General features: G+C 39.1%; 1 long non-coding RNA gene across 1 annotated transcript in view; it reads left to right on the forward strand.

Moving 5' to 3' along the window:
- The first annotated feature begins 842 nt into the window (after positions 1 to 842).
- Positions 843 to 15,720, forward strand: part of LOC105730358 (uncharacterized) — a 104,756-nt gene continuing 89,878 nt past the window's right edge. The window contains exon 1 of the long non-coding RNA XR_001110466.1: positions 843 to 1,008. This is a non-coding gene — a long non-coding RNA (uncharacterized LOC105730358). The remainder of the gene's footprint in view (positions 1,009 to 15,720) is intronic.

Here is a 15,720-nt window from a genome sequence, read left to right on the forward strand (position 1 = left end):
TTTAAAGAAAATGATTGGCAGCCCTCAATCTCAAGGAACTGATCTATCAAAACCAAGCTGGGATAAGTATTTCTTTGAGAAATAATATATATTTACCAACAGGCTCTATTGTGCCCCCTTGTCTCACAACATCTGGAATATCACTTCCTTTTCCTGCCCAAAACAGGAGGTAACCCCGTATTAAGACCATAGTAGGTATGTCTGTGTGTGTGTGTACAATTCACATATACAGCACACATATCTATTTAGAGATTCATGATATGCATTCTAAATACCTTTTAAAGTCCCTTTTCTTAATTTTAAAAATACGATTTCCAACATCTGAAGAGTGTTTTCAAAGACTTTCGCCCTATTTTTTTTAAAATAGCTTCTAAACATGAATAAGGGTCTTCCCAGAGAAAAGTCAAAGAGGTTCCTAGTGTTAATTTCCATATTGCTTAACACTTAAGCTTTTAATTTATATTTATCAAGGTTCAGGGAATATAGCAATTGTTGGAACAACCCCCTCCAAAAAAAGAAAATAGCCTGCACTTGTTTTTAAATTCGATTTGTTTTCTCACACAGATTTTTAATACACTCTTAAAATATACTAGAAATCACAATTATTTTAACGTGGCAGAGTTGTAACCAGGAAATTGCATATATTTTCATAAACTGGACTGTTACAGATTTATTAATATTTGTTAATAACATTATTTTAAGAAAAATTTTTTAACGTCTTTCAACCCTGAAAGGGCCTGCTTGAAACATACACGGCAGCAAAATCACTGGAGTCCAGGGTTTTTGTCACACACACAGAGCAGATTTTTTTGATTATGTAGATTTCTTTTCCTACTGCAGTTTCATATGCAAAGCATGCATCAGCCACATCCATGCTATCTCCTAAAGCAGTCATTCTGAAACCCAATCTGGGGACAGTGCAGACTAAATAAAATTTCATTTTGATTTGGCCTCCCGCTGCGAATGGGACTGCTTTGTCTCAGCCGACAGAACCAGCAAGCCAGAAAGGTATGTCCTGTTTTGCATGGCTGATGGTGTGTCTTGCGGCTCACAATCAGGCCGCCCTGCTCCCGGCTCCTCCACTTCCTGCTTCTCTTTCTCTTTCCCCTTCCATTTACTCCCGTGCTGCCTGCCTTCTACCTGCAGGGCACAGCCGTGGCAAACCCGCACCGATTGTTTACTTTGGCATATGCTTAATAGCTCGCGTGGCTGTTTGCATTTTTTTTCACTGTCTTTGTTGGTGGTGGCTTTTTTTTTTTTTTTCTGTTTTGGTTTTTGTTTTGCTTAGCTTTCCTTGCCCACATTGGCTTTCCCTGTTTCTCAAGGTGTGGAATACTAAAATACTGACTGAAAGGAAAATCGTATAGGCGCTGCTGTGATGCTCCAGAGATTTTACTGGACAATTTGTCATGCTGGTTTTATTGTAAATTTGAAGATACATTTAACAGCTTTGAAGGACTTTAGCTTTCATAGCCCTTTTGAGCCGCTTTGGCAGAAAAGCAATCGCCCATTTTAGAGAAGAGGGGAAGTAGAGAATAAACACTCTCTTCCAATGGGACTGAACTGTTTTGCCATCTTGGTATGCTTTATGAAATGCATTGTGGTGTTTTCCTGAAGAGCTGCAAAATATGGCTCTCCTTTAAACAATGACCTTCACTTGGAGTCGTCTCATCAGAGACTGGGTTGTGTCAAATACTCTTCTTACACCTGTCCCACCTCTAGGAGAATGTACTAGCAATCAGGGACAACCTGCTGTGATGTTCTCAGAAGAAGCTTTAGATAAGATGGCGAAGCACCAGGGACTGGCAGTGGTGGGAACTCAGGTTTCAAGCCCAAATTTCTCCTTGGAATTGTCATTGCTTTTGACCAATTCATAGGATGCTATAAAGGAAATAAGTTTTTTCCCTGGCTCACATAGTGGCATATCACTAATCTAAATTAAATTACAGCAAACTGGTAAAGATGAAGAGTAAATGACAAATAAATTGCTTAAGAGAAGAGCAGAGAGAAAAGTTCACTCTGACTCTGGAGTTCTGCTTAAGTAATTCCACATAGGATATAGATTAGCAGATGAAAAATACCAATTAGCTTCATACAGATCTCACCCCATTCATCCAGGCAAAAACAAAATAAGTCACATCACGTAACTTTGTAGAGGGTCAAAAATTAACTTTTGTCAACCCATAATGCTGTAGCCATTCCAGAGTTTTGAGGGGAATGGTCCTCCAGGGGTGCTTCCTGATGCCATTTCTGAAATGTAAGGGCTGAGGTGTTTGCCATTACAATAAATTATTCGTTCACCACAAAATCTCTCAGTTCACTATTTTGCACCTGTTAGCCAAGCGCTTTGGGAGCAGTCACCAAGAGCTTTAGTAATTTGTTGATAGGATCCCTGCATATTACATATACCAGATTGAAGAACAAAATGAAAGTTAGTAAAAGAAGACATTGAAGAAACAATAGTGTGAAAACAGCACGAAATGTCATTTGGTAAAGATGCCACAGTCTCACATAAGGAAGAGGAAAATGGCAGCGTGGGCCATGACTGGCAGGTCTGGATCCATAGACTGTGATTTCCAGGATCACCCAACAGTAAGTCCTTTTGCCATAGCCTTACCATCAGAGCCATTTGTTTGTTTCATAGCTGCTGATGATATTGAAAAGCTCAAATTTGCTTTTTTGTCCATAAGTATAAGTATCTTTTTTTTTTTTTTCTGAGACAGAGTCTTGCTCTGTCACCAGGCTGGAGTGCAGTGGCGCCATCTTGGCTTACTGCAACCTCTGCCTCCCAGGTTCAAGCGATTCTACTGCCTCAGCATCCCAAGTAGCTGAGAATACAGGTGCCCACCACCAGACCCGGCTAATTTTTGTATTTGTTTTGTTTAATAGTAGAGAAAGTGTTTCACCATGTTGGCCAGGATGGTCTCGATCTCTTGGCCTCATGATCTACCTGCCTTGCCCTCCCTAAGTGCTAGGATTATAGGCGTGAGCCACTGCACACAGCCATAAGTGCTCTTATAAGATCCATGTGTTGGAATTTTAGGGACTTTTTTAGGTAATTAAGTGAATGTTCTAAGAAGTAAATTCTGCTATGCTTGTATACAGGCTGTCTTTAATACAATTATTTGGCAAGAATAAAGTACTTTTTTTGAAAATTCAAATGCAAACACTAGTTTTGGAACACGAAGTGCTCAAAGATTCATTTATCTATAAAAAATACATATATGCTTACAATATGTGTGTGTGTATGTGTAAATATATACACAGAGACCTAATATATCTAACATATACATATATAGTGACTAAACCAATGATGCTATTTAAAAGAGTCACAAAGCTTATCTTGAAGATTAAAATCAATAAATATAATTAGCAGACAAAATTCTAAACTATAGTTTGATTTATCATATATTAATACATGTAATATACACCAAAGGCTTATATTAAGTGATATAATTTTATTAATTGATGGGTTCCTCTTGAATTCCATCTGCAGGAGGCAAATTATTATAGTATGATTTAAGTTATCATGTGATTTGGGGAGATGTAGCCCTCAATGCCTTAGCATAGGTCTGTATATCTCTGCTTTTGGTGTCTGTTATGCCTGATGCAGGTCGTCTTCCAAGTTTTAGTCCATATGTTCCAAACACACGATAACGCAATGCATCTGCAAGCACTACACATAATAATCTGATAGAAATATTGAAGATAAAGGCTGTTATGGTGACCCTTGGCATGTGAGTTTAGTTTCTATACCTTTTGTTTGCTAATATTGTGATGACCATAATCTGATCTTACATATTTCATTAGCTGGACCCTTCTCCAAGTAAGAGAAAGAACCCTAGCTGGAGTTAAATGTAAATTGTGGCGAAAGACAGAGAATTCCGTTTTCTACCCATCCTTCTACCTTCCCCATCTTGGAAACAGTCAGGATGCTCAAGAATGTTCTCTCTGGAGGGAATGAACAAGCATGTGAATCTTGCTGGTGGAGTGCATAGTAGAAAAGCAGGAGGCGCTTGTATCAACAGGAGCCTGACTCCACATCACCTAGCTCTCAGTACTCATGAGAGGAAGAAAGAGATTTGAGAGACACCAGTTCTCACTTTTAGGGCCACAGACACTCCCCAGGCCTGTAGACCCAGTGAAAATGTATGTGCATTTTTCAAAGGAAATAACTTAGATGACGTGTGCAAACTGGGCTGAATAGACACTCCCCAAATGTTAAGAATTCATGAGTTCTAAGCAGGTCAGATTTAGCCACAGAAGAGTCATGAGTGGCAGAGGAAGGAGAGTCATAAAATTCTCTGGAAATGTCAGTATATTAAAAAAAGGGAACTCTATTTATTTACATTTATTTATTTATACATACTCTGTAACTACTTTCTGGTTACAAAGAACACATACCATATGGAGAGATTAAAGAGAAGCAGTATTTTAAAAAGTCAGTTATATGGAAAATGCATTTTTGATTTCTGTGGGCAAGGTAGTTAAAATAGAAAACAATAAAAAGATTGCTAGTCAGAATCCAGCTACTGAGTTTGAGTGAGGTATTACTGACAAAACATCTTTGAGTTACTTCTCAAAGCACAATGCTAGACTTGGAATACAACTGCTTGTGTTGTTTTAATACAAATAGTTATATTTGATAGGAAGGTCATTTATTGTACCAGTTTTAGTCAGGAAAACACTCCCTGCTATTAGTTATATATGGTAATAATAAATGACTTCTGAGACCCAGAAACTACATCAAGAACATCAAACACTCAGATTTTCTGTTTAGACTTAGGAAACCTTGGAAAATCCCCATAGTTCACAGATTAGGGCACATATTGGGGTGAGATTAGTCAATGAAAATTTTCAAATCTATTTTACTGTTGGAGAGAAGACTTCTACTTGACCTATCAGATCACAAGTTGTATCATCTCATCAGAGAAATTCTGTAAAGTGTGTCTTTTCCACACACACAAATAATCTTAGACCTCAAAGTTTCATCTCTTGGATGTGTCCAGCAAATCTTAAATCCTGGAATAAAGAGACCCTGGATATTAAAGGTAATAGCCTAAAGAGTCTTCAGATGTGTTTGTCCTCAAAAAATGTAAGAATTGACCCAACCTTTCTTACAAAGCCCACCTCAAAATGGCCATTGTCCTTGTCACATATTTAGGTAGAGGGAAGCCCTCTGGCTAAGCTTCATTGGCTACTCTTGGTTAGTTGAGGCATGGGTGCTGCTGTCACAGGTAAGACAGCCTAACAGCAGCCACTGGGGATGGACCACTGGCCAGTGAGCTGGATTGAGCTCATGGTGGGGGCTCAGGATTCTACAAAGAGACCTGAGTTGAGACCATGTCCACTGCAGGAGTTGCATGCTCTTTCCCTATCATCCTGTACAAGCCAAAGTAAAGGACCATGAGCTCGCCAGCTCCAGACTGCGGCCAGGAATGCAAGCAGACACCTAAGGATCAGATAGGAGGTGGATTCAGCAACGGGAGTGCTGTGCCAGAAGATAATGCAAGGGCTCTGCATGAATCCGAGAAGTCCTACTTACTCTCATAGCCAGTAGGATCCATTAATTGCACTCACCTTTCCTCACACACCAGGACATCATCTTAGGGGAATAAGCAGGGGGGGTGAATACATAAGAGATTGGGCATTTTATCCAAATGGAAGAATGAACACCAACTGAGAAAGACAGCTTAAATTATCAGGCCTGACAGCTCCAAACTTGATGGGACATTTAATTAATTTCTCTTTTCTACCTTCATTCACTACTGATTGAGGGCTTGGGAAGAAGCCTAGATAAGCTGCAGCCAAAATAAAGAAAATAAATTTTATTTTTATTTTCTATACAAGATGTATTGTGATTGAAATTCTGCAACCCAGCTACACTTGAAAGATCCTAGATTTTCACTTAAATGTCTGCCATCAGTGACCCAAAGAAATGTTAGAAACTTCATATGCCAGTCTCATTATCAAGCAAGTATTGGTTGCAATAAGTCACATTAATCTTCTTCAGTACCTACCATGCAATGTAACGTTAATTCCAGAGGATAAGATGCCTGCAGTGTATGGATTCCTCACAGCTATTTCTCCATTTCTTGAAGGGATATTTGATGCACAGAAGCTGATCCCAGTTGGACTACCAATATCTCAAGTCTGAGTCCCTGGCTATTTCATGGACCACACTCAACAGGTGCCCACACAGAGTCAGTTTCTCTTTCTGAGAAATTTAAAATTTGAAGCACAGAAGGCCACTTGCTGGGGCTTGTTGAAACTGAGTGCATACACATCAGCAAGCAGAAGACACATGCGTTTTATTTCTTATTCCAGAAGAATAAGAAATTCTTGGTCAACTCATGTCGAGTTCCTTGAAATGCCACAGTGTTATCTCAGTCAATTCCCTCCCTTCTCCTTAGGTTTATTAGAATTCACTTCTGTTGTTTTCATCTTAAGACTATTCTATACTACCTACAGATAGGTGAGAAAAATTCTCATAAATCAGTATAACATTTGAGAACTTCCATTGTGTAGCCCAAGGAAGGAAGAATAGAGATGGTGAATGCTCGCTCAGTCTTAGGCTTCTGTCTACACACTAAAACTGAAGGGTTGTTGAATTTGGTAATGGTTGTAAATGTTCACTGTTTCAACCAGATGTTTTCTAAAAAGGCACCTAAATGTCTTCAGGAATGCCAATAGTTTATAACACAAGGATACCATCTTACAGAATTAAATGTTCTAGAGCATTGTCCATAAAGTAACTTTCCAAAAGTTATGCAATGTTTCTTCTATTCTCTTGGTATGTTTATTCAGTAAAACATGTATCAGATTGACTGCAAGCAGAAAGCTAACTTAGAATTGAAGATAAGACTCAAAAGAACCAAGTAGTATCATAACAGTGAAGAACAAAGGCAGAACCAAGCCACTACCGTAGGAATCTAGACACAATCGGGATCTAATTATTTCCTACATAGTGAGCAAGGCAGGAGTTTTGGGATACTCAAGGAAAATGAAGAGAAACCTAAATTTTTAAGAGATAAATTATTTTGAAAGTTTGCTACTAAAACATGGTTTTTAGACTGCGCCATTAAATCAGAGTTATCTCCTGGGGATTGAGGAGAAGAAAAGCCACCCAGCCTGCCCCACACAGATCAGGCTTTCCTCAAGTGATGAGAAGAAGGCCTTAAAAATATTTCTTCTGCTTTTCGTCCTGAGCAGCCTTCCAAACACTTCCGTAGGAACCCCAATTGGTAATTGAAAGAGAATAGGTAGTGTGATGAATAAGGCATAAAATAAGGCTTGGTCCTCACTTAAAAGACCACTTTGTAATGTTTTATGTAATAATAGAGTAACACAAATTATTAGTACTATTATATGTGTGTGTGTGTGTGTGTGTGTGTGTGTGTGTGGGCAGGTAGCTAGACAGGTAAAATAGAAGAATGAATATAGAAATAGACTACTGTAGGGGGGAAGGCTTCATCTCATTGTTTCAATGGTTTGTTCTGTGTAAAGGGTAAAAGAAGGTGAATGTAGCTGTACCATTATCACCCGCCCACATTAAGGATGCATTTATTTCCCTCTAGTCCATTACAGACTGCTGTGCATTTCACTTCCAGACTCTTTTTGCTTGTTAAAAAAAAAAAAAAAAAAAAAAAAAAAACTTGAATCTTTTAATATTAAAAAACATTTTAAAGGAAAACAATATATTTTGGAACTGATATATTTTTCCAAGAAGCAGTAACTACTTATGGGCTAGCTAAATGATGACTGTTTTTTCTTACCAGCTATCTATTAGTATTTGGAGAGCGTGAACACTAATGAAGGTGAAGAACTAGGTGGAACAAGAGGATAGGGTTTAGAGTAATGGGATGAAATTAAGAAAAGGGAAATTTAGGTTGATTACCAATTACCAATTGAAAATCTTCTTAATGCTGAAGTCTATTAGACTGTAGGGTAATCTTTCAAGGGAAGTGGTGGGACTCCCATTGCTTAGATGTTTAAAATTAGAGTGGACAGAACGCTATCAAGAACACCCTGTGGTGAAAGATCCACCCCGTTGTGTGGAATGAGTGAGTTCACCTTGGGGGCCTTTTCAGGCTCCAGCCTCCATGTGACCTGGGGAGAGAGGAGAAGCAAAGCCACTCTGACCTGTCCCACACAGATCAGGCTTCGCCCAAGTGATGAAGGGAAGGGTTTAAAAATACCTCCTCTGCTTTTCATGCGGAGCAGCCTTCCAGACACTTCGATAGGAATCCCAATGAGGCAGTGCAGTTGGCGACAAACACCTTCCCAAGATACATTTTCCACCTGAAAAACTGACATCTGTCTGAGACTTAACAAAAAACAGTGTTTCGTGTCATGTTGTCAGGTGGCACTCTGACTTTTAGTAAAGTAAAAATGAGAGTGGCTAGCAAGTGACTTTGTAATAACATGTCTATCATGATATTTGTGGGTGTATGTATTTTCTCATTCCTGAAAGACAAAGGTATAGAGGGAATGGGAGATGAAAAAGAGAGTTTGGAATTGAGAGAGAACAGGTCTGATTAGCAACTGATACAAATCCAGCCATGATCCGGGGACCTGCAAAGGTTAATATCAGTGATTGCCTCAACAGTGGGTGTTTCCCTTTGTTCCCCAGGGAGCCCATCTCAGTACCTGGAAGTCAACTTCAGAAGAGGGTCTTGAATTTAATGAGAACATGTCTGAAAATTATTATGTTAGATTATGTTAGAGCAGACGCAGTTATATCCTCTGACTTTAATGAAATACTATTTTGTGCTCTTTGATAGGCCTTGTGTCACTTATAATGAAGTGGGAACGAATATTAGATCCACATGATATTAGATGGTGTCTTTTCAGAATACGTTGTTATTCCGGGTTAAATAAGAATATCTAGTGTCAAAAGAAAGCCAGACGAAGTATGACATGAGCTAATGCATACCTGTGTATAAATTGTTGATCTGGGGATATGGTAGGAGCCAGAGACATGAGCGATGAAAATCTGACACACAGCACCTCTCATAACTGGAGGTGAGACAAGATTTGAAACATCAAGCTGAGGCTGGAGAGAGCTCGTGCCCTGAAAGTATCTATGAAGTACAATGGTCTTCTCTGTGAAGCAGAATGCTACAGATCCCTTCTTCCCTCCCCTTTACTCTACCTGCCTAGTAGCCAGTGGTTACTGAAGTAATCCTTGGTCTATAAAGAAGGTAATTTGGGGCAAGAAGAGATAAGCATAATACAGGACTTCCACTTCTCTTCTGACAAGTGTGTGTGCATGCCGTGGGAGGGTTAAGAAAAGAGAATATAATTATATCTTACATGTCCCGTGTGCTGTTCTGCTTTCCCAATTCCACCCCACAATGAATTCTTTCTGTTTTTATGAGTTTAATGTTTTTTCTTGATTTCACATCTCTACAAGCTAAGTCAGTCAATAAAAATATCTAACTTCTACCAACTAGTTTCACACATGAAATAGATATTTTCCAGAAAAAAAATATTATCTTCTTTTCCCTTTGGGGGAAAAACTTCTTCAGAAACATGGTTTTACACAAGGAAATATATGTTTCAGAGTTCACTTACATGTAACCTATTGCTTTTTTTTTTTTTGAGACGGAGTCTCATGCTTGTTGCCCAGGCTGGAGTGCAGGGGTGTGATTTCGGCTCACTGCAGCCTCCGCCTCCCAGGTTCAAGCAATTCTCCTGCCTCAGCCTCCCGAGTAGCTTGGATTACAGCTGTGTGCCACCTATGCCTGGCTAATTTTTGTAATTTTTAGTAGAGATGGGGTTTTGCCATGTTAGCCAGGCTGGTCTTGAACTCCTGATGTCAGGATGATCCACCCACTTCACCCTCCCAAAGTGCTAGGATTGCAGCCATGAACCACCGCGCCGAGCCACATGCAACCTATTGCTTAAACATGTTGCTTGAAACAAGCCCCACATGCTGCTTATTTATCAGGAATGATGTATTGAGATCAGCTGTTACGTCTGCTCTGCGATCAAAGTGCCCAACAGTTGATAACATGTCCTGACCACTAGGCTGCGGCCAACCTCCAGAAAGCAGTACTGTGACTGCACTACCCTCTGAGTGTGCCGCAGCTCACAGCAGTTTCTACATCATAAGCCAGAGAGAGGCCAAACTGGAGAGGAAGTGCAAAAACACCACATCCATTTCCGTTCTCCATTCTTGGCCAAGCTGACAGAAGAGGTGCCTATTGACAAACAAAATTTTCAAAATAAGAAAGCAGTATTTTGCTTTCATAAAAGTGATTGATTTTTGGTCAAGATTCCAGCCTCCTAAAGAATGAGTGTGTGCTCACCTTCTGAGAAATTCCAAGGTCATTAGTTAGAAAATCTTAAAGTCAAAATATGGAATCTAAGCAATGTTATTTATCTGAAACAAAACCAAAAAGCTTCACTGCAGAAAAAGCAATGCTCCTGGAAATATTTCAGTGACTCGAATTTACCTTCACAACTGGATATATCCAATATTAACACTTCCAAATGCTTACTTCTTATGTTCAATTAAGGGGATAATTTTTTTCCTAGATCTGAGCATTGTAATTTACAAGGATAATACATTTACATTGTAATGCAATTTACAAAGATGATAATAGTTTATATGTAAACATTTCAATTTCAAAGCATAAAGATGTTATTTTATCTTTTAAGAAATGTTCAATTTTTATTAACGAAAATAAGTTAATTTAATTATAGCTTAGTTTTATTTAACTGACTGGTAAAAGAAAACATGAGTTGAAGCTATGTATCAATACCGTTCACATTTCACAATAAACTTGTTCATAAAAATATATTTTGGGCCGGGTGCGGTGGCCCATGCCTGTAATCCCAGCACTTTGGGAGGCCGAGGCGGGCAGATCACAAGATCAAGACCATCCTGGCCAACATGGTGAAACCCCGTCTCTACCGAAAATACAAAAATTAGCTGGGCATAGTGGAGTGCGCCTGTAGTCCCAGCTGCTCAGGAGGCTGAGGCAGGAGAATTGCTTGAACCTGGGAGGTGGAGGTTGCAGTGAGCCAAGATCTTACCACTGCACTCCAGCCTGGCGCCTGGCGATGGAGTAAGACTGTCTCAAAAAAAAAATGTGTGTGTGTGTATGTGTGTATATATATATATATATATATATATATATGTATTTTTTTTTAATCATGATCACTTAACATATTTTTTCATCATACTTGCTGGGGACAGAATATTCATTTCCCATAAAAATTTTGATGTCGTCCTTGGGAATGGAAATTAGAGATAGATAACCCCATACTGATTGTTTTGTTGACAAGTAGAGTGTTTAGAGTCTATTTTTCAGGTCATCATTTATGTTCCAGCAATCTCTTGGAATTCTGACTTCTCCCTGTGACTCACATATGCTCCACCCCCACTTAGATACTCCACAAACAGCCCTGGCTGTAGTTGACATGGGTTGCCTTTCTCTCTATTGGACCATTTTATCAACATCTGTTAAAGCTTTAAAGGACTCCTTCACATACCCATGTGTGGGTCTCAGCATCTGCAAAGATTCTAGTAGCTTTGCTCCTCCTTGAAGTCTTCCAGAAATTTTTTCATTTGCTTGTGAGGTAATTTGCAGTGTCTGAATAGCTGCTGGCCAAAGAAAGAAAGAAGTAACTAAGGCCTGCATTCACTGAGAGCATCTCCCACTGATAAGAGTTCCAAGGTGTGTCTCTGTGGGCTTTGAAATGTGCTGGGACGGAGAGACCCAGCCTCTAGGCTGATCCCTGAGAAACCCTACATCAAAGGTCAGCAAAGCCTCAGCTTACTCCCCATTCCAGTGCTCTAATTCAAATTTAGAGAAGCCCCTCTGTCATAGACAGGCCAGGTGTGGCTATCTGTCCTTTATAGATGAAGAAAGGGAAGCATTCAAGCCAAGTGTCATTTCCAAAGTCACAGAACCAGTAAGTACCATGAATCAGCATTCAAACAAAGTGGTTTGACTCCATGCTACTTGTTAACTTATCCTCTGATTAACTTAGTCAAAATATGTCCTTCTACTTTTGGTTAACAAGGGAGGATTTCAGTCAGTATCTCAAAAGTGAAGCAAGGAGAAGCTTAACAATACGAAATGTCAGAGACTACAGTTTAGTCAAGTTCTGTATTCCTACCCCACCCTGGCACCACAGTCAATGAAGTGCATGAAGGCAGATGCAAGGGAGGGAGCACACAGAAGTGGATAAAATTCACTAGTTAAAAACTGCTTTGCAAATACGTGCAAAAAAGATGATGTAACTTTGCTGACAAGATATACATGTGAAAAAAATAACATTAGAGCTCCCGAAAGAGCATGAGTGGTCTCCCATCTTAAATCATAGTTGGAGTCAGGATCAACTGCAAAATTTGTGGGCCCAGCACAAAATGAGAATATGGGGTCCCTTGTTCAACAATGATGAAGAGTTTCAAGACAGCGATGGTAAAGCATTAAACCCAGCATGGGGCCCTACGTGACTGCACAGGCCCCACACCCATGAAGCCAGTCATGGTCAGCATCACCTTTCCTGCATGTTAGTCAGTTCTGCATCAAGGACCAGATTTCAAGCTTAATATAAAGGAAAACTACCTACCAATTAGGATTGTTTACAAATAGAGCAGATTGCTTTGTTAAGCAGGGGTTTGCCCTTCAATGGAAAGTTCAGACAGAATCTGGAAGAACATCTGTCAAGGATGGTGAAGAAGGGATTGATCCCCACATTGGGACAGAGCCAGATTTGACCTCACGGGTCCCTTCTCATGCTAAGATTCTGTGAGTCAGATAGTTTTCATCATCGTCAGATTTTTGAAAAGAGCCACTTTATGTGATTCATTAATACCACTGAAGAAGCCTACCAGATTTCTTGATGCTTTAAAGAGGTACCATAATATCGCAGTGCCAGAAAGTCTTGGCATTATGGCCATTTGATAGCCTAACAGTGGCTGTACACACCTGAGCACTGAGAACATCTCCACAGCTCCACTCTGCATGAAAGGTGCTTGATAATGAACCTAACAGACAGCGAAGGAGGCTTGGGTATTTGATTGCTTCAAAATCTGTGTGTCTGTTGATGCTATGCAAAGCTTAAGGTCCATTTGCAGATAAAGTCTCACAACTGAAACTTTTTGGTCACTGTGAGTCTGTGGTGTCACTGTAATTGTGGTATCATTACACAGAGAAGCTAAGAAACTAGCAGGAAATATTTGAAAGTGTCAGAGCCATAATATTGACATGAAAATTAAGATGAGGGTCCACGGTAAAAAAAATGGCAAATGCAGTATCCCCAATGAAACCAGGCCATACATACGGTGGAGTGAAAAAACTAGTCAGTTTCCCAACTCACATTGGATTCTAGGACCAAAGCAACGAGAAAATTATGAAACTACCAACATCTTACTGTTTTGCCCAAGTAACAGAATCATTAACAATATTAACATCTTATGCTTTTATTGAGTCCCCCCAGGCTGTTCAGTTGTTTAAAATCTACTTTACACGAGTGAAATTCACCCTGACTAGGAGCTAAGTTGATGTACTCCTGTTTGCATCCAAAGCCGTCATCCAATAGCATTTGCCATTGCCATTTTGTTAATAAAATAAGAATGGCATTGGTTTCTAGCATCCTGGATTTTTGTTGAGCAAAGCAGCACGGTGCATGAAAGGCATGTCAAGAGATGTGACGTAAATGGAAATGGCAGAGTAGCATAATGCAGCACAACAGGTGCACAAAATAGATGTTCAAAATGGTTTCTATTATTTGGCTTTTTTGGAATCAAATCAGAATCAAGAACAATAGTGGCCATTTCAGATAAATTACTTCTGCACATTCTTGCAGATTGAGCAGCTGTAAAGGAGGGGAGGGGGAAGTTGGGGGTGCTTGCTATTTGGAAGGTGGATGCAAATACATTTGTAATGTGTATACAGTATACTCTGTATATTAAATTTTTGCCTTTCATGTGCAATGATAAAAGTAGTTTTCTTTGCAGTATTGCATGTTTCATTAATACTACATTTTAATAATTAAAGAGCACAACTCTAGAGGCAATAGCTAAGATAAAAGTTTGCAGACAATCCATTATTTTTCTCAGACAGTCCTTCTGAAGAGCCCATGGAGATGCAGTTTAATGATTTAAGTTCTAAAATGCGTTGTTTAATAAAATATTGGGTGTTTATGTAGTTTTGTTCTAGCAAGCATTATCTTTTCTTTTGTCAGGTGTGGTGTTATTAATGATAGGAGGGGGTGATGAGCAGGTGCTCCCCTCTGCTCGTCATTACCCACTTCTGCCCACTCTCTGGCTATTTTTGCTGCCTTATGGTTACTATTTGTAATTTTTAATGTTGGGAAAGAAGAGGTTTGTTGTCTTTTTAATCCTCTTTGTTAGCATATTCTATTCTGTTAGACAGAATTCAGAGGAAGAGAGAGAAAGGGAGGTGGACATTGGTTAAGGGGGATATATAATTGGGTGTAGTGGGATTAAACTATTATTAGTGTATACTTCTAATGGATACCCCGTAAAGAACCCATGGCCAAGGCATTAATGAGTTATGAAGGAAGAGTAGGCAAGCTGGACAGCATTCCCATTATTACAATCCTACTGATACACACACTGTTCAGCAACTCCCTGAAAGGAACACTAGACTCTTGATGTATTAAAGCAGAGTAATTTTCCTTCAGAATTATCTGTTCTTTTTTTTTCATCTGTAACTTCCAATTTGCAAGCTCTTCCTCACATGCCAATCTCGATATTCAGTTCTGCTCCCACCTCAAGCCTTGACTATATTTTTAACCCCCTAAAACATTCAAATCTAACAGAGAAACATACAAATGTATATGAAAAATGGCCTCTTCTTTGATTAAAAAAGAAAAGAAAAAGCAAGATATGTGAACACTAATGCCCCCAGGTGATGGGAGTAGGAAATGAGTTAAAGAGCACTGTTTTTAAGTATTAAATATTCAAAAGTTAAAAAAACAAAACAAAACATTTAGATGTGAAAACTATAAGGCACTTTGATGTCAGAGTTTAAAAAATAATCAGAGCTACATCCTTTAGCTTTGGTTCTCGGTGTTGCAGGTGAAAAATCAAAAGGAAAGTGAAAGTGCATAGATTTTCACAGATATATTAGATAGCGTGCTTGAGGGTATTTGATGGCTTACTCTGGTTTAAGCATGTATCAGAGATTACGCTCCACTTAAATTGTGTAAATATGTACAATAAGTCTCTTCCACCTTATATTTTTCCACTCTGCCTCTTCCAATAAAGTGGGGTTCTCCCCTCTTAAAGGAACATGTCGTAGACTGATGACAATAGCAGAGAAGTCCTAACACATCAGTTGGATCACTTGGAGTTACGTTTGTGTGATATTTTCAACAGATTTTTGATAATACTTTTATCTAAGATGGAATTACTGCTGCACTTTACTAAAATGTATAATGATGCATGCTTGCATAATGCTTTCTCCCTGAAAGCATCACTCCACAGGACGACAACGATTTTGAGGCTTATTTTTAAACTTGTGCAAGAATTAGTACTTGAAGTCTTATTCCATTGTAAAGTTTTGAACCGTATTCTTTCTAAATAAATATATTTTAAAAAAAACAATTTTAAATTCCGTAGCTGGCTGTGTTTTCTGTAAATTCTCCCTACCTTTCTTCTGCGGAGGCCTGTCCAGCAACTTGGAATGTGTTTGTAAAATATGAAGGAAGCTAGGATAGTATTCCAATGGAAAC

This window comes from Aotus nancymaae, unplaced genomic scaffold (genome assembly GCF_030222135.1).
Source record: "Aotus nancymaae isolate 86718 unplaced genomic scaffold, 86718_ANA_hifiasm-v0.15.2.pri h1tg000131l, whole genome shotgun sequence".
Lineage (NCBI taxonomy): Eukaryota > Metazoa > Chordata > Mammalia > Primates > Aotidae > Aotus > Aotus nancymaae.